The following is a 24,122-nucleotide window of genomic DNA, read 5'->3' on the forward strand; positions in this document are numbered from 1 at the left end:
GAAGTTTAATTTAACAGTGGGCTGCTGGAAGCTGAGGGATGCATGTGCTCCATTTATCCCTTCTTTGCCATCCAGTTTTTTTCATACCTTGTAGACTTTTTCTGACAAGTATTCCCTCCCCAAAATAGCACAGATAGCAAGGCTGATCTAATCAAAGCTTGAAAGTTAGACAAGATCAAGTCTAGAATGGGAGATTTCAATGAAGTCTACCAGCACTATATATTAGCACTATATATGTTGTTGTTGTTAGTTGCAAAGTCGTGTCTGACCCATCGGACACTATATATAGGAAAGGTTTTTTTAAAAGCTAGAAAAAAATAATAGCAGACTATTGCCAACAAAACTGAACTCAGAATCATGCGCATCCTAACTTTTGTGGGAAAGTCATTTTGTGATTCGTGATTTAATGCCCAATATATTAAATAATTTCATAAAATTTACACCATCAGAAACTAACTCCTGAACATAATGCAAAGAATATCCTTCAAAGAGGCAACATGTACGAAACAGAAACTGTATTTGCTGTAGACATTTTCCAGACTGCATTTTAAAAAACACAGCTAATGATGTGTCATAATGAAAAATTCTGCAATAAGTGAATTATTACATCATAATCAGTTGCAGGAGAGTTATAGACTGATAGTTCCTCTTTAGCTTACAGAAAGATTATGCTGAAACAAATGTGCACGAACACTGGAAGGACAACACATTTTCTCCACTGCCACATTCACAGATGACACATATTCTTTGGGCTATTTTAGTAGAAACAAATGGCTAGAGAGAATTAAAAAAAAAAATCCCTTCCTAATTGTGATAGTTTTTAGTTGTTAGTTTAAACTACAGTGACCATGTCAATTACTATCAAGGGCAGTTGTTTATTACAGAAAGTTGCCCTTTAGATTCATTTTTCAGAAATTCACCTTTGTCCTTTTTGCCATTTACTTTTCCTGTAGAAATGATACCACAATGCAGACTTATTATATAAAATCTCTTTGTTTCTGACTTATAACTTCATAGCTTTTTATGCTTTTTAGATATTTTGCTCAAATAAACGTTTTTTTGTAAACTTTTTTTCTTGGTTTTGCTCTCGAATTTTCCTTCAAAGTAAAGTTATAAACAATTAGGTGTGTTTTTTTTAATCCTTATAAGCCTCTTTCAGATTTTTCCGTTTTCCAGGTTTGTCCTTTTATTTTTTTTTTCCAAAAAAATACAGTCACCGTACTCTAAACGTACATTTTCCCTTTAATCCCCCAAGGGCCTTCTTTGAGAAAGGTGATGCTTGATTAAACCATTCCACAAATTAAAAGGGCTGAACATTATAAAGACAAACATTTCAAAGCTCCTCTATGCAGGTTCACTTAAAAGCGTGAGAAAGTATAACTGGTCTGCAGCCTGCCGTCACCACGGAAATACAGCTATGAGAAAGGTCACCGCCCGTTTGTACCCGGGAGGGACGGGCAGGGCAGCTACCTAGACACCCAGCCAGACGTCGGTCAATTAAGCAAAGCCGGAGAAAAGCTACCGGGGGCGGGGCAAGTTCGTTCAGGGCCGCCGCGACGTCACGCAAAGCTCCGCGGCCCGGGAGTGGCCGCACCTCCCCAATCACGCCTCGTGCCCTTGGAGAGGTGGGGCTTGAGGCTCGGAGGGCAGGCGAAGCTGATGTGCACATGCGCGCAGGGCGGGGGTGTGGGAAGTGGTGGTGTGGGGCGGGGCGGGGGGGCTAGTGGGACGGCGGTTTTGTGGTCGGAATCCGGCACGGGAGGCGGCCGAAGTTGCGGTGCTTGACTGAGACTCGTTCGGCGGCGGAGGCAAAACCGGGGAGCTTCTCTTCCTTTCCCCCTTCCCTCCACCTTCGTCGCCTCTTGTTGGGAGCGCTCCGGAGTGGAGCGGGAGCTGCGTGCCTCTCGCTTTCCCCTCGCACCTGGGCGATGCCTCGTCCGGCATTGCTGGCTGTAGGAGCGTGAAGGTGAGGCCCCGCTCCTCCTCTTTGGTCCTGTGCTGCCTGACAGGTGCATCAGCCGAGGCCATCGTCTCTATGGACCCCCAAGGGCGCCCGACATTCGCCCCACTTACCTTCCTTCGCCGCCTTCGTTGAATCCCTATGGTGCCTATGGGGGAGGTCTGCTTCAGTTTGGGGCCCACAGGTGGCTGCTCCTCCCTCTCCCCCCCCCCACCGCACTGCGCTCCTTTTCCTACGCGCCCCCCCCCCGCCCGGGTGCTCTGCGCGCGCGAACTTTCATCTGTGTAGCCTGGTCGCCTCCTGCACTCGCCCCCAGCCCCGCCTTTTCCCTCTGGCTTTTTTTTCCTTCCTTCCTTCCTTCCTGATTGTGATTGTGTTTGTGTTTTGCTCGCTCGCTCTCCGTTCCCGAGTAGGAATTGTAAAGGGCTCTTCCACGTCCTGCTCTTTCCCTCGAATGTTTACTAGCGGTTGTCTTGATACATCTCAAGTGTTTAATCCTGCAGTGATCGCCGGATATGTGAAACTCACGTTTTGCTTTTTTTAAAAAAGGCTGCTTCCTGGGTGTCTGGCACGAACGAGGGAGAGACCAAGTTAGTTTCTGTCTCTCAGGATTCCTGGATGCAGTTATTTCTATTGCTGTCTTACCCAGAGTCTATTTCGGTGCGTCCTGCCCTTAATCCTGCCTTACTTCTTTCTCTGACCTACTGGAAGTCGTCCTATGTTTGGCGAATTGGCCTTGTAAAGCTATTAAATCCTAACCTGTTTTGGCAAAAGGAATTAACGGCCATACGCCCAAAAACACTGCAATCAGCGAGGCGTTTTTGTAATTTTTCTGGTGTTGATATAATCGGTAGCTCTAAGCAAAGTTGGCTTGATAAAATGATTATGAAAAAAACTCAAAGAACATGTGCATTGTGCCTCTGATTGTATCTTGGTAATTCCAAAAGCTTCAAGTTATTACCCGGATTGATTGTGTCAAGACTCAAGAAAATTGAAGCAATTTAGCCTTTTCTTAATATATGCCTGCATTGACATAACTGGTAGATGAGTTTTTGTTATACATTAATGATTTCTCATTATATCGTGGTCTTGCAAAAAGAGCAATAGGCATAATCTTTGCTGTTTTAAATCAAATTTCCAAAAAGTTTCAGGTCCTACTAAAGATTTGCACTTAAAGTATTTTATTTTCCTTGAATTAAAATCATTTTCTTTCCATAGTACTTGATTAGCATTATTTAAATGAAAAGTACCTATATTTAATTATAAAAGAAAAAACATGTAAAGGATAGGCTTATTTAGGTGGTCAAAAGGCTTAGTAGCTTTGTTTCTGTTCACAAAAGATGCTATCTCCAACAAATGTAAATGCAAGTTAGGATAACAAGATAGAGCGTTGTCTTTTTAATTAATTGTACCTGAAAAAACATTTTTAAAATAATACATTGTTGATATTTATTTTCTTTAAACTGATTAGTCAGTTAATTACCTGGTGAATTATTGTTGCTGAAGTGAAAGGATAAAACAATATAATATCCATTCTCTATCACAAATTCTGGATTAAATTTAATAGTTAAAAGCTTTCTAATTAAAAAGCATTTTGTTGAAATCTTTATTTTTAAAAACAGATGGTTTGGAAATAGCAGTGCATATGATTTGTTCCATACCAGTGAGTCAAGAATGTAAACAAATAATGGACTTCAGCCATGTTCTTAACACTCAATTTCTCATGAAATCTCTTGCTATGCATACTTAGCTGCTGCTCCAAAATAATAGGTTTGAGATTAAAAACAAAAAAAGTTCTTTCCCAACTATTATTACTAAGACATAGTAGTAGTATAGTTAAGACAATCTTATACATACCTAGAAATAAATTACATTGAAATCAGTGGGATATATTTCTGGGCAGATATTCTACTGGTCACAAAAATATGGTCTCCTTTGATTTCAATATGCCATATTATTGATGCTTACTTATTTAATTTATATGGTTTCCCATATTATATGCCTAACTCTGGTTGGAAAACAATTATCAGAATAAAAACACTTGAAAAAACAATCTAAATTAAGAGCAATATGCTTAAATCTCTCATTAAAATTAATACTTAGTAATTTTACTGTGGATCATACTGTGATTTGCTTTGGTTTTTAAAATGGTGATTTTATTGCTGTCATATTTTAACTGGTTTGAATAATGATGTTTGGAAAGACAGCTAATTTTCTTATATCAAAATCCAATATAGCTTGTTTGCTTTTGCATTCCTGAATTGTTGTTAGGCTTTCCTAAGCTAGCTGGAAATGTGGTTTGGCATAGTTCTAATCATAAGTTAAACCTAACTCTAGCTCACATTTGGAATGATTTGTTTGCAGCGGGAAATATTTTTAGGAAAAATTAACTGCTTATTTATTTAAAAGATTTATAAGGCTGCCTATTCACAGTTTATTATTATAAGTTGCATAAAAAGGTTCTTTTTAAAAAAAATAAACATGTTAGAAAAGGAAGAAAATAACTTTTTCCCTTTCCCATTTTAATAAGGAAAGTTATTCACTTTCAGTTTAGACAAGATTAATGCCTAAGTTTAATGCCTTAATAAGAATATTTTGATATTGGTGATGTAAGAGCTGATCACTTAGATCTGTGTTGGCGAACCTATGGCACACGTGCTGGAAGTGGCAAACAGAGCCATCTCTCGGGGAACGCCAGGCGTTGCCCGTTGTTCTTCTGGGTTCCGGCGCCAGCTGGTCTTCGCACATGCGGGAGCGCCAGAAACCGGAAAAGCAGCTCCCTGGAGCACATGTGCACCAGAAACCGGAACACCAGGTGACCGGCGTGTATGCATATGCCAGAAACCAGAAGCTTAGTTTCCTGGCGCGCGCATGTGTGCTGGCAAACTGCTTTTCCAGTTTCCGGTGTTCCCATTTAGAAACTCAGTGCCAAAAAGGTTTGCCAACACTGACTTACATTGTTTTGTTCCTGCTAGATCAGAGGTAGTCAACCTTTTTATACCTACCACCCACTTTTGTATCTCTGTTAGTAGTAAAATTTTCTAACCGCCCACTGGTTCCACAGTAATGGTGATTTATAAAGTGTATCGTCGTCTGCGCATGCCTCTCGCACATCGTGGATTGGGTTTGGGTGGGGCGCCAGCTACCAGCTCTGCTTGTCTGTTAAAGCTGGGTGGTATGGGGGGAGATGCGTGAGCTATTCTGGGATGAGGCTCTTTTGTTTGCGGTCGCACTATAGTGCCATTTAGTTTCACTTACGTAACGTGAACTAAACTTATGTGTGGGCGATACAAATAGTATATTTTCAGAAATTTAAATTGTCACAGGGAATTTTATGAAAATGTTTTTAAATAATGCTATGAATTTTTTTTTAAAAAGTCAATTAAATTTAAAAAAGGAAAGTGCTTCAGTATCGGACAAAACCCCTACCGCCCATTATGAAAGCTGGAACACCCACTAGTGGGCGGTAGGAACCAGGTTGACTAACACTGTGCTAGATGATCTAATAATTCAAACTGTGACCATTGAAACAATTTACTGGTAGTCCTCAATTTACCACCATAACTGAGCCCAAAATTTCTGTTGCTATGCGAGACTGTTGTTAAGTGAGTTTTGACCCATTTTATGATCTCTCTTGCCACAGTTGTTAAGTGAATCACTGCAGTTGTTAATAACATGATTATTAAGTAAATCTGGCTTCCCCTTTGATTTTGTTTATCAGTGAATATGAAATTGCAGAAGTCAGAATAAGTAAGGCATAGCTAAATAAGGTAATATTGGAAATAATCTCAGAATTTGAGTAATGTAGTATAATAACTTATCATAATAGCTTTGATGTATCAGCTTCAAATAAAATAATAAATAAAGTGCAATATGTTGTGTATATATAAAAAAATTATGCTTATGAAATATTATCCAAATAAACATGATTTTTAGAATTGGTGATGATTATGATGATGACTGTACCTTTCTGGGATGAACATGTAAAGCAGATGTCATTAATTTTCATTCCTTCCTCTGATATGATGGACTTAACCTCCAGAGTTCTTGAAGAAGCAGAAGCTAAATGTTTCTGCAGGATAGATCTCCTTTTTTTCTTTGCTCAGCATTTGAGAGTAATATTTAGGTAAAGCTAGTAATTTGTCCCTGCTTAAATATTTCAATGTGAAACAAAATTTAAAATTCCATACTTTTATCTGATTCTAGTTTAGGAAAAAGTATATTTTCCAATTCATAGGTAGCAAGATACATCAGGGGTCCTCAACCCCCAGGCCACAGCCCACTATCCGGCTGCAGCACATTCGGATCTGGGCAGCAGGTCTGCAGGTGCAGCTCCACATGTGAGCAGCGGGCAAGGGTGCACACACAAAGCTCAATTTATGCGAGCAGCAGGAAAGTTTGGAACCAGATTGTGGAAATGGATGAACATGTGCATCAGCTCTACTTGTGCGAGCAGCGGGTGAGTGTGCACACATGCAGCTCCATTTGCACAAGCAGCAGATAACTTTGGAAACAGGTCAAAGAAGCGCTGGGTGAGCATGTGCAGCTTCATTTGCGTGAGCAGCGGGCATATATGCCCTCTGCTCATGCAAATGGACTTGTGTGCATGCATTCACCCGAAGCTTACGCAGAACCCTAACTCTATCTCCCCTCCCCCATGCTGGTCCTTAATGCAAGAAAGGTTCGGGACCACTGAAATACATATATACATCATACTATTCCCTTACATACTCATCCATAATATGCAAAGAGCAGAAAAAGTATAAGAGGTAGTAAATAAAAAAAATTAGTAGCAGAGAAGGAAATCTAACAAAATCTAGTCTACCTTATAATGACTGGTCTTGCAACCAATCGCTGCCACCACATACATATATATAGTACATACATGGGTTTTCTTTAATCTTTCTTTCTGAGAATCCTATACACTTTAACCACCTATATCTTTTTTGATGTTCTGCTTTTCAGTCCATTCACTGTCCTTCGTGTATTTTAATTTGTACAGATAATCCTTGAGTTATGACTGTAACGGAGCCTGCCCATTATAGTTGTAAGTCGTAATGGTTGTAAAACTGATTTTAAGACTTTTTGCAGCAGTCGTTAAGTGAATACAGCAGTTTTAAGTGTGAATATTATGCAAACACAGTGGTCGTAAGTGCAAACCTATTTACTATAGGTGAAGTTTTGTTGAAAACGAGAAATGCCAGTTTTCAGCAAAACCTTTGTAAAACATGGTCATATCATGTGGAATGCTGCAAATAGCTGTAAATGTGGCCATGTTGCTGAGTGCCTGAAGTGTGGTCATGTGACTGCAGGGACTGTGTGACCATCAGAACTTTGAATCCAGGTTGTAAGTTCCCTTTTCAGGTAGGTTGTAACTTTGAGTGGTTGCTAAGTAACTGGTTGTAAGTTGAGGACTACTTGCAATTTGATTTTCATTCATTCTGTCTATATGATCAAAGTACCTGAATTCTTTCTGCTGATCGCTAGCTTTTATATTAAACCCATATTAATTCATTACTTATTCATCTGTTCCCTATATCCCATATTTACCATGTCTAATTCTTAAATAACTCATTTCCTACTGCATTCAACTTCTGTTTCTTCTGGCATAAGCAAACGTCACTTTCTTATAATAAAAGGGACAGAAGCCTAATCTTGTTAACAACTATTTTGAGTTAATTTCAACAAACATTAATTCCTCAAAATGAACCACTAGTTTTCTACCACTATTTTCATACTTTAGTATTTATTTTTTTTATTTTAAATGAACTTGCAATGTTTCCTGCATATTTTTTTTGTCATATATGTTTGAGTCTTTGATACTTATTCTGAAGATGCTGTGGATAACTTGAAGAACTGCTTTAGAAATTTCAAACTAAAAGGAAAACAATATGCCAACAATAAAATGCTAACATGTAACAAAGAAAATCTTCTCTCTCTTCAGCCCAACTTTCTTTCCCGTTTTTCCTTTTCTTCAGTGTCCATTTTTCCACAGTTCACTCTTGACGCTAACAATAATCTGTCTCCTAGTCAAAACATCTGTTCATCTGTGTCCTTTGCTAATTGTGGTCAATATGCCACTAGTGTAATTTGAGTTCAGTTATAATCACAGCATGCTTACAATATTCTGTACAATCTAGGATCTCTAAACTAGAGTCTGTCTTGCAAGCAAACATGTTGTCTGCATAACACCAACTAGGAGTTATGTGTAATATACTGAAATTTGCTCAGGTTAAGTGTCCCTGTTGGTTTTGTAAGTTCTCTTTCTCTTTCTCTTTCTCTCTCTCTCTGCCTATCTCTTCCTCTCCCCCCCCCCCAACTTTTACTTTAACCTTTGTTTACTTAGATAAGTAAAGCAAATCAAACTAGTGTATGCAAATAAATAAAAACACACTTATGACCAGACCAATAACTTGAAAATTTTTTGGGATTACAACCTGCTGTGCCTAAATCTTTTTAAAATATCAGTGCTAAATGTTTCATTCCTTTATTTAGGACTGCTTTATGGAGATAAATTTTAGGAGAAACCCTGGAGATAGAATTGGTTTGCCAAGGGGCCCATTGATGAGGCACTTCAATCTCTTTAAAACCTCTGGGAAATAAATTAGCAAAGTCATCAATTATCATGACTCTTTTTCTTACAGGGGCACTTACATTCCTTTTGTCCTCCCAGGATTGGCTATCTTGCCTCCAAGAGTCTTTTTTTCTTCTAATTAAAGGTACTCCTTACTTGTCAACCATTCATTCAGTGACTGTTTAAAGTTACAACATTGCTTTAAAAAACTTTATAACCCATTCTTCTCAACATCTCTCAGTCACGTGATCACGTGATATCTCAGATCAGAGATATACAGAACATCTCTGGTGTCTGTCTATTTTTCCTCTATTCTCAAGATGAGGAGGGGAGAAAATGAGCAAGCGATTTCAGTAAGTAATCTGTCCTTTGCAAAAGAGTAAGCCGTTTACTCTTGTATACATCAAAAGCAATGCAATATCAGTGGCAAAAAGAAGGCAAACCTTTTCAGGCAAAGGAAGAGGTTGCTTACATAAATTGCTTGCTCTCTGCCCCCAGCAGAGAGATTGAAGAAAAAGGAATTTCAAGAGAGTAAGCTGCTTGTATACCATGTCTTTGGCTCCAGCTCCAGGCTGTGGCGCAATCACATTGTTTTTGATGTGTACAAGACAGTAACCATCCAATTGAGAATGCCAAAAGGCCAGGAGTGGTTAGACGGAAAATAAAAGCCAAACTGAATAGTCTTGTCTCTTTCTAGCTTGAAAGCACAGTTGCACTTATTTAATTTCCCACTTAGTGACTGGTTCACTTACCAGCAGAATTGCCAGTCCCAATTAGTATCATTAAGTGAGGACTATCTCTGCTCTTTTGTAAGAGTTTAAATGCTATTTATAGGAGTTGTAAAATATAGTGCATAAATAAGTTGCAAAATACGTTGCCACAATACGAAATTGTCATTTATGTGGATGATTTGAAAAGAGGATTAGATTAATCTATGTAAGAAAAAGCTATGAATTCCTGTTAATAATAATTATGGATTACGTTCTTAACTGAAGAAAGTGTATCTCTAACTTGCTGAGAAAATGAATTTGATGATACTCTTGCATTCTTTGCATGCTTGTGATTTTCCATAGATGTTTGCATGGTATGGTAAGAAGATAATGGATATTGCTAATTTTAGAAAAGTGAATAATATGCAGGTAGTCCTCAATTTACAACCAATTCACTTAATGATTGTTCCAAGTTGTAACAGCACTGAAAAAGTGACTTATTACCATTTTTCCATAATGCAGCATCCCTGAGGTCACGTGATCAAAATTTGGATGTTTGGCCATTGGCATGTATTTATGAAGGTAGCAGTGTCCCGGGGTTATATGGTCATCTTTTGTGATCTTTTGACAAGCAAAGTCAATGGGGAAGCCAAGCTCATAGTGTTACTAACTTAACAGTTGTGGCAAGAAAAGTCATAAAATGGAGTAAAACTCGCTTAACAACTGTCTTGTTTAGCAACAGAAATTTTGGGCTTAATTGTGGTCATAAGCCAAGGACTACTTGTATATATTTAAATATATAAATATAAAACATTTACGTTAGCTTGAAAATCCTAGTTCATAATGCTGGTGGTTATTGATATACTGTATATAGATATAAATAGATTCCTCAATTCTCGATTTTCAGTTTGGGAATAGGTTCATATTCTTATTTACTGGTGGTTTTTGACTTATCTACTAAGATCAAAAACTGAAAAGCTCTGAAGTCTATATGGTAGGTCCAAGATATATTCAGCTTGACATAGTAGGTTCTGTGTGGGTATTTCAACTATCCAACTAGAGATACGGCAGTGTCTGAGATTAGTTACTTACAGTGAGGATTTTTTATAACATTATCTTCTTTATACTCACTTTGGGTGTGGTGATTGAGATTCTTTGTGGCCCTGCAGGCTTTTTCAAAATAGAGTGTAAAAATATTCATATTATTTTTAACTGGTATGACTGGTTCCTGCAGAAATTTAGGAGGATCTTGCAGTAATACATTAGGCAACACCTTGAAGTTGTGCATTCCCACACATTTAAATCAATTCCATTGGAGTGAATAGAAGAGATCCAGTACCTCAGTATGTTTTACTTATTAACTGACTATATTTTTATTCTGATTTTTAGAAATCTGTCACATTGGCTGATATCAGTAAGAGCAACAGGCTCTAACAGGAAATCTCTACATCAGGGAAGGGAGTAAAGGCAGAAATAGATATGAAAGATCATTTCTAGACTGAAAACAGTCAATATTTATATTCCATTTTAGTTTTTTTGTTCTTTTCTTGTTTTAATGATTATTGGTAGACTTTTACTTCTGTGGTTATAGCCTAAATTCTCTTCCCCTTCACGCATTTTCAAGGAAAGGCCTTCAATGAGACATAATCTTGCTGACAAAAAGCAAAAGCAAAATCCATTCATGCTATCAGTAGCGGTTATGTTAACTTTTACGTGTAATTCAATTAAAATATATATCAACTTAAATATTTTTTGACTGCAGTTAGTTGCTGTCATTTTTTGACTAGATACCCTAGATTCTATTTCGTATACAATGCTACTTGATTTTCCATATGTAACTTCTCCAAATATATAAAGCATATTTCCAGATGTGTGGAGTCAACCTATTTCAGTAAGCCTTGTAACTGATATTAGCCACTGTTATGTCTGTAAGTTGTATCTATAAGATTCTAAGACATATTATTATAGGACTATCCAAAAAATTTAGGACATAGAAGTGGCTTGCATTGATAGCCCCAAGAAAAATTATAATACATATATACTTGCAAAAATGGTGGAAGAGGAAAACGAATAAATAGGTATAATTTTTCCCTTTGTCATAACGGGATTTTGTCACTTTTTTTGGTATCTTTATGTCACTGCTTTATTTTTTAGAAGTAACCTAGTATTTTAGCAGGCTGCTTGTGCCCTCACTGAGTGTTGGGTTCAAGAGGGTATGACTTCTATCTTCTCATTTAGTTGCAGTACATTTATCATTGTAATATCAGAATGGGTGGGGAAGGAAAGTTCTGGTACATTCTGACATCACTTAGATACAATTCAGGGGTGAAATGCTCCCGGATCGGATGGGATCGTGCGATCCGGTAGCGATGGCGGCTGCTGGTTCGGAGGACCAGTAGCAAAAATCCGTGGCCCCGCCCCCCTGCCTCTGCTGAGCCGCACCATCTGCAGAGGTGTTTTTTTTTTACTTTTAAAAGCCGGTTTTGCTTCAGCCGAAACAGGCCTTTAAAAGTAAAAAACAGCAGAACCTTACTTGTACTCTTACTTGTAGAAAACATGTTTTCTACAAGTAAGAGTAGAGATTCTAAGGCACTTACCTGATTACTGATGAACGCATGGCTCTCTTTCCAGCCCAAAAGCAGTTTCAGTTTCAGCTAGACAGAATCAATCGCTCAGCTAATCTATTTCCTCGGTGATCAACTGGTTGGCTTTGCTAGCTGAGGAACTCTGGGATTTGAAGTCCACAATAAAATAAAATAAAATAATAAAATACTTGTGCAGCTTTCTGAGATTTGGTATGTTTCTGTAGTGTTTCACTCTAACTGTACAAACACACAAAATCTCAGAAAGCTGTATGTGGCATATTGTGTGTGTGTGTGTGTGTGTTGTGTATGTGTAAAGTATGAAAGTTGGTTTTTGGTACCTCTTATTGTTTTTTTATACTTTGCTTATTATTTTTATTATTTATTGTTATTGGCCACGCCCACCAAGCCATCTGACCACCAAGCCACGCCCACCAATTAAGCCACGCCCACAGAACCGGTAGGGAAAATTTTTAGATTTCACCCCTGGTGTAAGTAGTTTTCTGTGGCTGATCTGCAAAGGGTTTGTAGCCTGATTTTAGAAGAAATGCTTTAGATCAGGAATCACCAACCTTTTGGACTCGGGGACCACTAAATTCATAATTTAAAATCACATGGACCACTAATACGATCTGCCTAATGACTGGGTGGGTATGGCTAGGTGGTCCTGTGACTGTTTGGGCATGGCCAACTTGATATCACTCAAATTGAGGAGCGCCTCACTGGCCTCTACTCTCCCCTCGCCTCCCAGCCACTCCTTGCTTGCCCGCCTGGGCTCCTTAGGGCCCCAAAAGGAAGTAAGTGGTTGTTGCAGCTAAACAGCTACCATGAGAGTTGGCAAAACAGCTGGATCAGTTCAAATTGGATCTGGCTGAGAAGGAGGTTCAGCAGAAGCATCTCACTGAAGACTACAAGCATAGGCTTTCCAAACAGAGGGAAGATCTGTGGGAGTGCAAGGCCAGATACCGGCACCTGGAGGCTCAGCGGGCTGAGATGATCAGCCAGTTCCAGGCCATGAGGCAGTCCCACTGGAAAAGGCCCTCCGGTTCTTCGCCACTAGTGGCACTTCCCTCCAGCCTTCACCCAAAGTCCTGCACTAGGAGGCCAAAGCAGACCCCAAGTTGGAATTTCTGCCCCCCTCCGTACCACACAAAAAGACCCCAAAGTCAGAGACACTCTGCAGCAACACAAATGTTCATTGCATGTATTCGGCCCAGGGGCCATGGTTTGAGGACCCCTGATTTAGTGCAATATCAAAAATCCAAATAATTTTTCTAAGGACCACCAAAATTTTCTTGCGGACCACCAGTTGGTGACCGCTGCTTTAGATATTGACTTTCTTGTACTACTAGAGAGCAAAGTTCTTTTTCTCTGGGGCAGAAAAAAAATGAAAAGAAGAGAAAGATAATTGTGTCTGAGGCTTGCAAAATAATTTATCTCATTGCACACTCTGAAAGTTCTACTCAGTGCAAAACAAGTTGAATGAAACTGATGACTCAGAAAAGCCACTCCTAATTGAAGTAGGATAAGTGATCAAATGGCTGAAAGTTCCTTTCTTATGAAATTATGAAATATCCAGGAGTGTTCTAAGAAATAAAGTGTTCTTTATTTTGCTTTACAGTTATAGAAGTACATTATTATTTCCCAAGTTTTATTGGTCTACCCCCAGAGTCTTACAGTGGGCAGCCTTCTAAATTTCCCAATATAAATTTATTATATTGTAATTTATTCAAATTGCCAAACTCATACAGAAAGAGAAATAGTAATTTTGTTAAATTTATTCCTATTCCTGTTATTCCCTATTCTTGTTATACTTGTTAAAAGAAGGGAATCACAATTATAAATGTTCAAAGGATGATAAGCAATCATCTTTTGGGGATGCGTTCATTTAGATTTCTGCTGTACAGAAGAAATGGCTTTACATTGTCAGAAAGAATTAGTCTTACATTGTTGGATTATTCTGAGGCAGTTGCCTTGTTGTACCTTAAGAGTATGGTAACATTAATTGCTCTTTAGGTAGGTTGAAAACATGACTAGGGCCAAGATTTCTTAAAACATTACTTCTGAGATTGGATTACTACTTCCTGGAAATCCTCTGCAATGTAATAAACTTCTAAAGAAGCTTCCTCATCCCACTAAATAGCTTCAACCTAAAATCAGCAACTCTATCATCCATCCCTGTCTGTCTGTCTGTCTATCTATCTATCTATCTATCTATCTATCTATCTATCTATCTATCTATCTATCTATCTATCTATCTATCGCTAGGAAAATTTCAGTGATAAAATTCTGATCTTCAAACTTGTTTTTTTTTTTAAAATGACAAATACTGTATGGGAGAAAGTTAGTTTTATTAGTATCCTGAAAGAAGAGATGGTTTAGTTTGTTCAGTAGAAGTCCATTCATTGTGCTACAATTACAGAAAACTGTTACATTGTAATCATTAAAATAGTCTAGATCAGGGGTGTCAAACTCTCAGCCCGCAGGCTGGATGTGTCATTCACTGGCCATGGCCACGGCTGGTTTAGCGAATGGGGAAAAAGTCATGCTATATCACGTGATGAAGCTGTGACGACGCGAGTTTGACACCCCTGCTCTGGAGTCTTCATTCAGCCATAATTTAACAAATATAATTTAGGTTTGAAGTGTCTTTTCCTTCTGTGAAGATTTACTTATTTTCCTCTGCTGATCATAGTAAACAATTTGATTGCATCCAGTTCATATAAACACAATTGAGCCCCATATTTCTGTTGCCAAGTGAGACATTTGTTAACTAAATTTTCCCTCATTTTACGACTTTTCTTGCCACAGTTGTTAAGTGAATCACTGCAGTTCTTAAGTTAGTAACACAATTACTAACTGAATCTGACTTCCCCATTGACTTTTGCTTGTCAGAAGGTTACAAAAGGTGACATGATCCCAGGATTCCGCCACAGTCATAAATATGAGTCACTTGCCAAGAGTGAATTTTGATCACATCACCATGGGGATGCTGAAATAGTCGTAAGTGTGAAAAATGGTCTTAAGTCACTTTTTAAGTGTTGTTATATCTTTGAACAGTCATTAAATGAACTTACAAGCTGGGGGGGAAATTAACCAGGTTGATTAGGTTTATGAAAAATTATAGCTCCAAAATATCTGGAGAGCACTACATTGCCTTCTGATCTAGATATTTCTTCACATGCTTTTTTGAAGGACTGTAAGGAATTTGACAATTATCTAGAACAATGTAAATTGTTTTTGATAATATCAAATACAATTTCATTGTTTTTTTTCCCTTAAAGATTGAAAAAAACAGAATGTCTGTTTCTGCTTAACATACAGATTATCCAGGATGGATTATTACTGTAATAGCATTTCTTTGCAGTGAAAATTATTTGGTCAATGTTTTGAGTCTTTTATTTTGCATATATAGAAAAATTATATATACAATTAATATTGCAAGTATCTCCTTGAAAGAAACAGCCAAATGTTTACTACTTTCCTATTTAAGATTTCAGTAATATCAATGTAGCATTTGTATAACTGATACTTTATTTTGGATTGAATCTATTTTTAAGCGTATAGCATAAAATGAATCTTCACCTGGGTCATTAAAGTATTCACACAGTCTCAAATGACTGACGTAAATAAAGCAGATGTTTTATATGCTGTTCCTCAGAGGTTTTGGTATCATTACTGCTACTTACTAGGGTGTTTTAGCCATTTGCCAACGGATCTGATAACTGCTAGAAGTATGCTGTACTCTAACATCTAGGGGTTTTTTTAGTTTAAAAGGTTAATCTCCTGAAATCTTATGAGAACCGTAGTGAGAGAGGAAAGGCTTGATACAACATCATGATGTAATTTTTTTTCCCTTTAGTAGCTGGGAAAACTGTTGCTATAGAAACAAACATTCAGTTCTAGAGAGTGCCAAAGGAATGCTAATCTGGCCTAAATGAGAAGTTCCAGCTGCTGCCTAAAGGTGGAAAGACATAAGAGAGGAAAAAAAGAATAAAATCACATACCATTTATTTATTTATTTATTTGTGTCCCACCTTTATTGTTTATAACTCAAGGCACTAAACATATCTAACATACCTTCCTTCTCTTTTCTCCATAATGACAACTCTCTACAATGCTGATATAAGAATTTTATATTGATAGTAACAACTGTAGTAGCAGAAAATAAATCCTTGTTAATTTAGATATTTCTCACCACCTAAATCAATGTAAACGCAAATCAGTTTCTAGATTATTTATATATCCCACCTTTATTATTTTTACAAGTAACTCAAAGTGGTAAATTTATTGAGCACACCCGCAACAGCCTCCCCTGTGAAGTGGGTTGGGCTAGAAAAAGTGACTGGTCCAAAGTCACCTACCTGGCCTTAATGGTTAAGGCAGGACTTGAATTACGCTCTCCTGCTTTCTAGTCTGGTGCCTAAACCATCAGACCAAGCAGATTCTAAATTAGTAAAATTAACAACAAACAATTTGACTAGGACCTTGGCTCTTTTTATCAATGCTACATTTCATTCAGTTCAATTAATGGTTTTTTATCTTACATAGATAAATTTTAATCTTACATAGATAAACTGCTATGGCGTTTCTTGTTAGAATAATAACTAAAGGCAGATTGTGCTGATGATACTGTGGTTAAAGAAAATTTTAATGAATCTGTTTTTTGAAGAGATATCTTCTATATTACAAAATATTTTCTATTTCCAAATATTTATTACACTTAAAAAAAGAAAAGTATACTTAAAAGATAGCTAAAGATTATTTTTTAAACTTTTTTTTTACAAATTACAAATAATGTGTTAAGTATGAAGACATAGTTGCTATTGTCTAATAATAGGATCCAAATATCTTCCTCCTATAAAATTTGACACATTTGTCTGCCTAAATATTATTTACATTTATTTTAAGAGGTCCAAAATAGGAAAGGCAGATCATTTTCAAATTCTGCTGAATCTGTAGAATCAAAATACAGTACAAATTTTCGATAAAATAATTTGACCATGTAAAGACCACCAATAATTGGATCCAAGAAAATACCCTTTCCATACAGAGGAAAAAGAATAAAATCACATACCATTTATTTATTTATTTATTTGTGTCCCACCTTTATTGTTTATAACTCAAGGCACTAAACATATCTAACATACCTTCCTTCTCTTTTCTCCATAATGACAACTCTCTACAATGCTGATATAAGAATTTTATATTGATAGTAACAACTGTAGTAGCAGAAAATAAATCCTTGTTAATTTAGATATTTCTCACCACCTAAATCAATGTAAACGCAAATCAGTTTCTAGATTATTTATATATCCCACCTTTATTATTTTTACAAGTAACTCAAAGTGGTAAATTTATTGAGCACACCCGCAACAGCCTCCCCTGTGAAGTGGGTTGGGCTAGAAAAAGTGACTGGTCCAAAGTCACCTACCTGGCCTTAATGGTTAAGGCAGGACTTGAATTTACGCTCTCCTGCTTTCTAGTCTGGTGCCTAAACCATCAGACCAAGCAGATTCTAAATTAGTAAAATTAACAACAAACAAATTTGACTAGGACCTTGGCTCTTTTTATCAATGCTACATTTCATTCAGTTCAATTAATGGTTTTTTATCTTACATAGATAAATTTTAATCTTACATAGATAAACTGCTATGGCGTTTCTTGTTAGAATAATAACTAAAGGCAGATTGTGCTGATGATACTGTGGTTAAAGAAAATTTTAATGAATCTGTTTTTTGAAGAGATATCTTCTATATTACAAAATATTTTCTATTTCCAAATATTTATTACACTTAAAAAAAGAAAAGTATACTTAAAAGATAGCTAAAGATTATTTTTTAAACTTTTTTTTTACAAATTACAAATAATGTGTTAAGTATGAAGACATAGTTGCTATTGTCTAATAATAGGATCCAAATATCTTCCTCCTATAAAATTTGACACATTTGTCTGCCTAAATATTATTTACATTTATTTTAAGAGGTCCAAAATAGGAAAGGCAGATCATTTTCAAATTCTGCTGAATCTGTAGAATCAAAATACAGTACAAATTTTCGATAAAATAATTTGACCATGTAAAGACCACCAATAATTGGATCCAAGAAAATACCCTTTCCATACAGAGGGAAAAAAAGTCAGTGGCAGCTTCTGCCTAGAGGAGGGGAAATGGTTCTCATCAACATCTGATTTGGAAACTTCACCAGTTTCTTTGAGCAACTTCTCAGAGATATAGCGGGTTAAGGAGATGTTTTTATTGCTTTAAAAAGCAGTGTTGTGTTCAAATTACAAGGAAGTAGTTTTAGGCCAGATATTAAAATGAGCTTCTTGACTGTACAAACCAAGTCAGCCTGTGGAGCAGACTGCTTTAAAAAGTAGTGAGTACTTCATCAAGAAGTCAAGCAGAGATTAGATGGTAATCTAGCAGAGATATGGTAGATCATGCCCTGAGTAGGCAATTGGACTAGATTAATTTCTGTAGCTCATTCCAGATCTATGAATCTGATTCTATAGAGATACTTTTCGCTTGGCAACCACAATAGAGACCTATAACTCATTTCCTATGTGGAAAATCATGTTACCATGACAAGAACCTAATTTCCCCTTCAGTCATTAAGAGAAGCAACACAACTGCTAAGTAAAAAATCATGTGATCACAACTTACAATTTTCCTTTTGCCTTTCATTGCAAGACTGCAGGACACTGCCACAGTTGTAAATCCTAGGATTGGTCACTGTTATTTTTTTTAGCAGTATTGTAACTGGTTGCTGCATAAGGCTGTTGGTAAATGAGGACTGTCTATATTGACAATATGTATATAATCTATTTTCAGAGATTTTCAGTCAGAAAACAGATAGATTACTGTGGCCAAATTTGTTCTGGACAAATTTATTTGTCATTCTTGATGCTGACTTCTAGTAATTATTGCTCTGTTTTCAAGATGCTTACAAACTGATCTCTATAATCTGCTCTAGATATTAAAATCTCTAGTTCCTTGGATCCTTTTCGCCCTGTCTCCCTTGAAGATAATGATATTTACTGTCATCCATTTATCTTGCATTTCATTTCTTCCATCAGGGTTTCCCAAGAAAATTATTGGCCAAAGTATTTCTTCAGTATTTAGTTGATAACATTCATCTAAGGATTCCCCCTACAGGTCTGGGCTACATGCCATGTCAGTGTCTTTTTCTGCTGTCTATATGGGTCCTTTTTTGTTTTTAGGTTTTAGTAAGATTTTCATATTAGTTTGGCTTCTTCTGTTGTCTTACATTCTATTAATGTAATCTACTATTAGATTAAAATTTTAGGACTCACATCCCTCTTGAACTTCTTGTACCATGTGATGGAACCCACTTATTGCTTAATTTTTATTAAAATCTACTTTTTGAAATTCAGCAAAAATAAGTAAAGAATGATATCATCACATTGCAATTTTCCATTGGTGTTTCCAGAATTTCTAAATCTTTTATTGAGTCTTCCCTGTTGCATCAGTATCCATGTCAATAAGAGTTAATCCTCTTGTGCTTTCTACAGAGTTTGGAGAAACAAAGATACCGGGATAGTTTACATTCTCTACCAGCACTTCTTCCCTCTTTGGAATGCCTGTTACTTGCTTTGGAAAGCATCAACACTTTTCCTTGATGGGGCAAGTGGCAATAGATATCAAAATAAAAGTGCTTTTGTTCTTCTACTTTTTTAGCTCAGATGCTTTTTATAATATTGTCAAGTTCGTTGATTAGGATTTAAGAGCTTGCAACAGTTATTGTGAATACTTAGTGACAACTCTTCCTCCCTTTCTCTCATTTCTTTCCTTGAAGCTTCAGAGGCTATTCTGAAAGGGCTTGAATGCTCTTTAAATTTCTGGTTATCCAAATGGCTATCCAGATATTCTCATCATCACACTTTTCCATTGGGCTGTTCCTTTGATTATTCTCCTCATGGAGAGTTGCTTCAATTGTGGGTTCTTGTTATAGCACCCCCCTTCTTTGAATTGATCAATCTTATTCTTTCATATTAACTGAGATATCACTATTCATTGTTCAAATGCTCTGACCCTTTCTTAGGTTTTGCCATATGTTTCCATTTACTGCCAGCATGTTTTCTCTCACAAGATTATAATATGCAAGCTATAGTTTAGAACAGTGGTCACCAACTGGTGGTCCATGACAAAATTTTGATGGTCTGCAGAAAAATTATTTGCATTTTTTATATTGCACTAAATACTACTTATCTTTTAAAAAAAATCATATTAGTGGTCCGCGGGATTTAAAATTATGAATTTAGTGGTCTCTGAGGTCCGAAAGGTTGGTGGCCCCTGGTTTAGAATGCAAAACTATGGTCTTGCATGTATTGAGTGGGTAATGATGATTTATGAGAATTACACATAGTTCTTATGTGAACTGGAGATTATCAGAGATAAACACACTTTTTATTCTTTTCTATTTCAGTTTATAGAATCAATTTAAACCTGAAACATTTCATTTGTAGGAAGATTATTACTCGCTTTAATTTTAAAAGGAAATGTATTTACCAGGACATTGCTACAATGAAGATAACAGTGTGCATTCTTTTTTTTTCTTTTTATGGTCCATTGTCAGGACCTTACAGTAAGAGCAAAGAAGGTTTGAGCTGTAGTTCTTGAAGCCCAAGGGACCTTAAAATGTTAATTCCATGGTCTAAGAACAATACTGTATATAATTAAACCCCTGTGGTGTACTATGTGGTTACTCCTATAAATACTGCTTATACATGAAGATCAGTTGAACTGTTCAATGTTGAACATATGTTGGTTAAGATTTGTTAACCTTGGCTTTTTACATACATCAGTTTTATAACTAAATCTTAACACAATGAAAGAGCTTGTGGCGCAGTGTTAGTATTTAAGGCTAACTGTCCATAGCCAAGAGTTTGATCCTTACTGGCTCAGGGTTTCATTTCATTTCATTTCATTTATTAGATTTTTATACCGCCCTTCTCCCGAAGGACTCAGGGCGGTTCACAGCCAAATAAAACAGTAAAAAGTGCACAATAAAACAATAGTTAAAAAACTTATTAAATATAAGGCCAAATTAAAATCCATTTAAAACCATAAAACCCCATAAAATTTAAATCCAAATATTAAAAACGACTAAAAATTTCTATGCCAGTCCTGCGCAAATAAATAGGTATGTCTTCAACTCGCGGTGGAAGGTCCGAAGGTCAGGCAGTTGACGGAGTCCTGGGGGAAGTTCATTCCAGAGGGTGGGAGCCCCCACAGAGAAGGCCCTTCCCCTGGGGGCCGCCAGCCAACATTGCTTGGCGGACGGCACCCTGAGGAGTCCCTCTCTATGAGAGCGCACGGGTCGGTGGGAGGCAATCGGTAGCAGTAGGCGCTCCCGTAAGTAACCCGGCCCTAAGCCATGGAGTGCTTTAAAGGTAGTAACCAACACCTTGAAGTGCACCCGAAAGACCACAGGTAGCCAGTGCAGCCTGCGCAGGAGTGGTGTTACATGGGAGCCACGAGCGGCTCCCTCTATCACCCGCGCAGCTGCATTCTGAATCAACTGGAGCCTCCGAGTGCTCTTCAAGGGGAGCCCCATGTAGAGAGCATTGCAGTAGTCCAAGCGAGAGGTAACAAGAGCATGAGTGACCGTGCATAGGGCATCCCGGTCAAGGAAGGGGCGCAACTGGCGAATCAGGCGGACCTGATAAAAAGCTCTCCTGGAGACGATCGTCAAGTGATCTTCAAAAGACAACCGCCCATCCAGGAGAACGCCCAAGTTGCGCACCCTCTCCATTGGGGCCAATGACTCGCCCCCAACAGTCAGCCGTGGCTGCAGCTGACTGTACCGGGGTGCCGGCATCCACAGCCACTCCGTCTTGGAGGGATTGAGCTTGAGCCTATTTCTCCCCATCCAGACCCGTACGGCTTCCAGACACCGGGAGAGTACTTCGATAGCTTCGTTGGGGTGGCCTGGGGTGGAAAAGTACAGCTGCGTATCATCAGCGTACAGTTGGTAACTCACCCCAAAACCACTGATGATCTCACCCAGCGGCTTCATATAGATGTTGAACAGGTTGACTCAGTCTTCCATCCTTCTGAAGTAGGTAAAATGAGGATCCAGATTGTTGGGGGTAATATGCAGACATTGTAAACCGCTCAGAATGCTGTAAAGCAGCAGTCACCAACTGGTGGTCTGTGGACCACTGGTGGTCCGTGAGAAAATTTTGGTGGCCCTCAGAAAAATTATTTGCATTTTTTATATTGCACTAAATCAGGGGTCCTCAAACTATGGCCCCTGGGCCGAATACATGCAATGAACATTTGTACTGCTGCAGAGTCTCCTCCTTGGGGTCTTTTTATGTGGGTCGGAGGGGGATAGAAATTTTGATTCCGGATCTGCTTCACCCTCCTGGTACCTGGCAGCCTGGCGTACTGGCCTTGCACTCCCACAGGTCTTCCCTCTGCTTGGAAATCTTATGCTCGTAGTCCTCAGTGAGGTGCTTCTACTGAGCCTCCTTCTTGGCCAGATCCAATTTGAACTGAGCCAGCTGTTTTGCCAACTTTTCTCATGGTGACTACTTAGCTCCAACAATTGCTTCCTGTTGGGCCCTAAGGAGCTCAGGCAGGCAGGCAAGGAGTGGCTGGGAGGGGAGGGACAAGTAGAGGTCAGCAAGGCATCCCTTGACACAGGTGATATTGAGTTGACCATGCCCAACCAGTCTCATGACCACCTAGCCATGCCCACCCAGCCGGTCATTAGGCAGATCATATTATTGGTCCGCAGAATTTAAAATTATGAATGTAGTGATCCCTGAGGTCGGAAAGGTTGGTGACCCCTGCTGTAAAGCACTATGGAACTGTATATAAGTGTTATTGCTATTGCTTTACAAATTTTGTTAGCATATTATCTTATATATCTTATATATCCAGTATATAGGAAGATGATCTGCTGCAAAACAATAAGAAATCATTTCATGAAGCTCACAAGTTTACAAAGAATTCATATTGAAATACATTTTCCACTACTGTAAACAATAATAGAAAACCTTTCTGACAGCTAGTTCTTTCAACTAAATTATTTAGTGAGGATAATCTTGAGCCAATTTTATTACAAAAACATCTACTGAAATTTCATTAACATTAAGAATAATAGGTGTAATATAAATCAATTATAATAAATGGCTATATCTGTTTACATAATCATATTCACTTTTAACAATGCCACTCATGAAATGATGCAAACTATTTTTCAGCAAGGACATTTTAAGGGATAGTTATTACAGCATGTGACAGCTAGAAATTAGCTAATCTGTCTAACCTTCACAGTCTATGAAAAAGCTAAAAGCTAACCTGAATTGAACTTGGCAGTTACAAAAATGAGAGGCTACCAATCTATAGTTTTCATAGTTTAAAGTGAGTTTATAGTTGAGGCTTCTTTTTGGGTGAAATGCTACCAGTTTGGATGAACCGGTAGCGGACATTGGGACTGGTTCGCCGAACCGGTAGGGACCGCTGGCTGGTCATGCCTCTGAACCGGTCTGCGGCCCACAATCCTGCTGTGCTTCCCTACCTTCCATGCGGCCTTCCAGGCATCGCCATGGCCAGCTTGCGAAGGCAGGGAAGCATGGCAGGGCTGCGGGGCAGGGCTCCCTTCCTCACAGCCGTGCCATGATTGTCTGCCTTCCCGGAGGTCCCCACATCTGCTTGCCTTCCGAGGTCAACATCCAGACTGGCCAGTGGGTGGGTGGGAGATCCTTGGTGGAGACGTCGACACTGCACTGCCCCAGGACATGTGCAGCAGCCCGAGACATCTGCCTGACCTCCCGGAGCACCACTGCGGCAGCGCCATTCACTTTCTTCCTTCTGCCGCCATGGAACGAAAGTGAATGGCGGCAACGTTGCTCTGGGAGGGCAGGCAGATGTTTGCAGCCAGGCGGGGAGGGAGGACGGCAGGTTGTTCCAGGAAGGACCTAGCATTTTCCTCAGCTGCAAACGCTGAGATTTGAGGTCTACAAATAGTGTTAAAGGGCAAGCTATTGATGGTTGTGTGGAAAGGAAATGAACTGAGCATGGGACACAGTGCGTGGGGCTGGCCCTGGCCACGGCCAACTGCATCATCCCCACCATCCTTCCCTGCTAGGCTGCAGATGTCTGCCTGCCCTCACAGGCGCCTCGGCAGCGCCATTCACTTTCTTCCTGCTCTCCCTGCATGGGGGGCTGCTGCCCTGCTAGCTGCCAGTGGCTTCTGCGCCTCTCACTCCGCTTCACCAGTGGGAAGCGGCACTGCGGCTGAGCCTCCTTCCCCCGGACCACC

General features: G+C 38.6%; 1 protein-coding gene across 2 annotated transcripts in view; it reads left to right on the forward strand.

The window, feature by feature from the left end:
- Positions 1-1,719: 1,719 nt before the first annotated feature.
- The window catches only part of PALS1 (protein associated with LIN7 1, MAGUK p55 family member), a 58,404-nt gene continuing 36,001 nt past the window's right edge, over positions 1,720-24,122 (forward strand). For both annotated transcript variants that reach the window (XM_058161868.1, XM_058161867.1), the window contains exon 1: positions 1,720-1,966. The gene's annotated coding sequence lies outside the window, so the exon portion shown is untranslated. The remainder of the gene's footprint in view (positions 1,967-24,122) is intronic.

The sequence above is a fragment of the Ahaetulla prasina genome, chromosome 1, assembly GCF_028640845.1.
Source record: "Ahaetulla prasina isolate Xishuangbanna chromosome 1, ASM2864084v1, whole genome shotgun sequence".
Taxonomy (NCBI): Eukaryota; Metazoa; Chordata; class Lepidosauria; order Squamata; family Colubridae; genus Ahaetulla; species Ahaetulla prasina.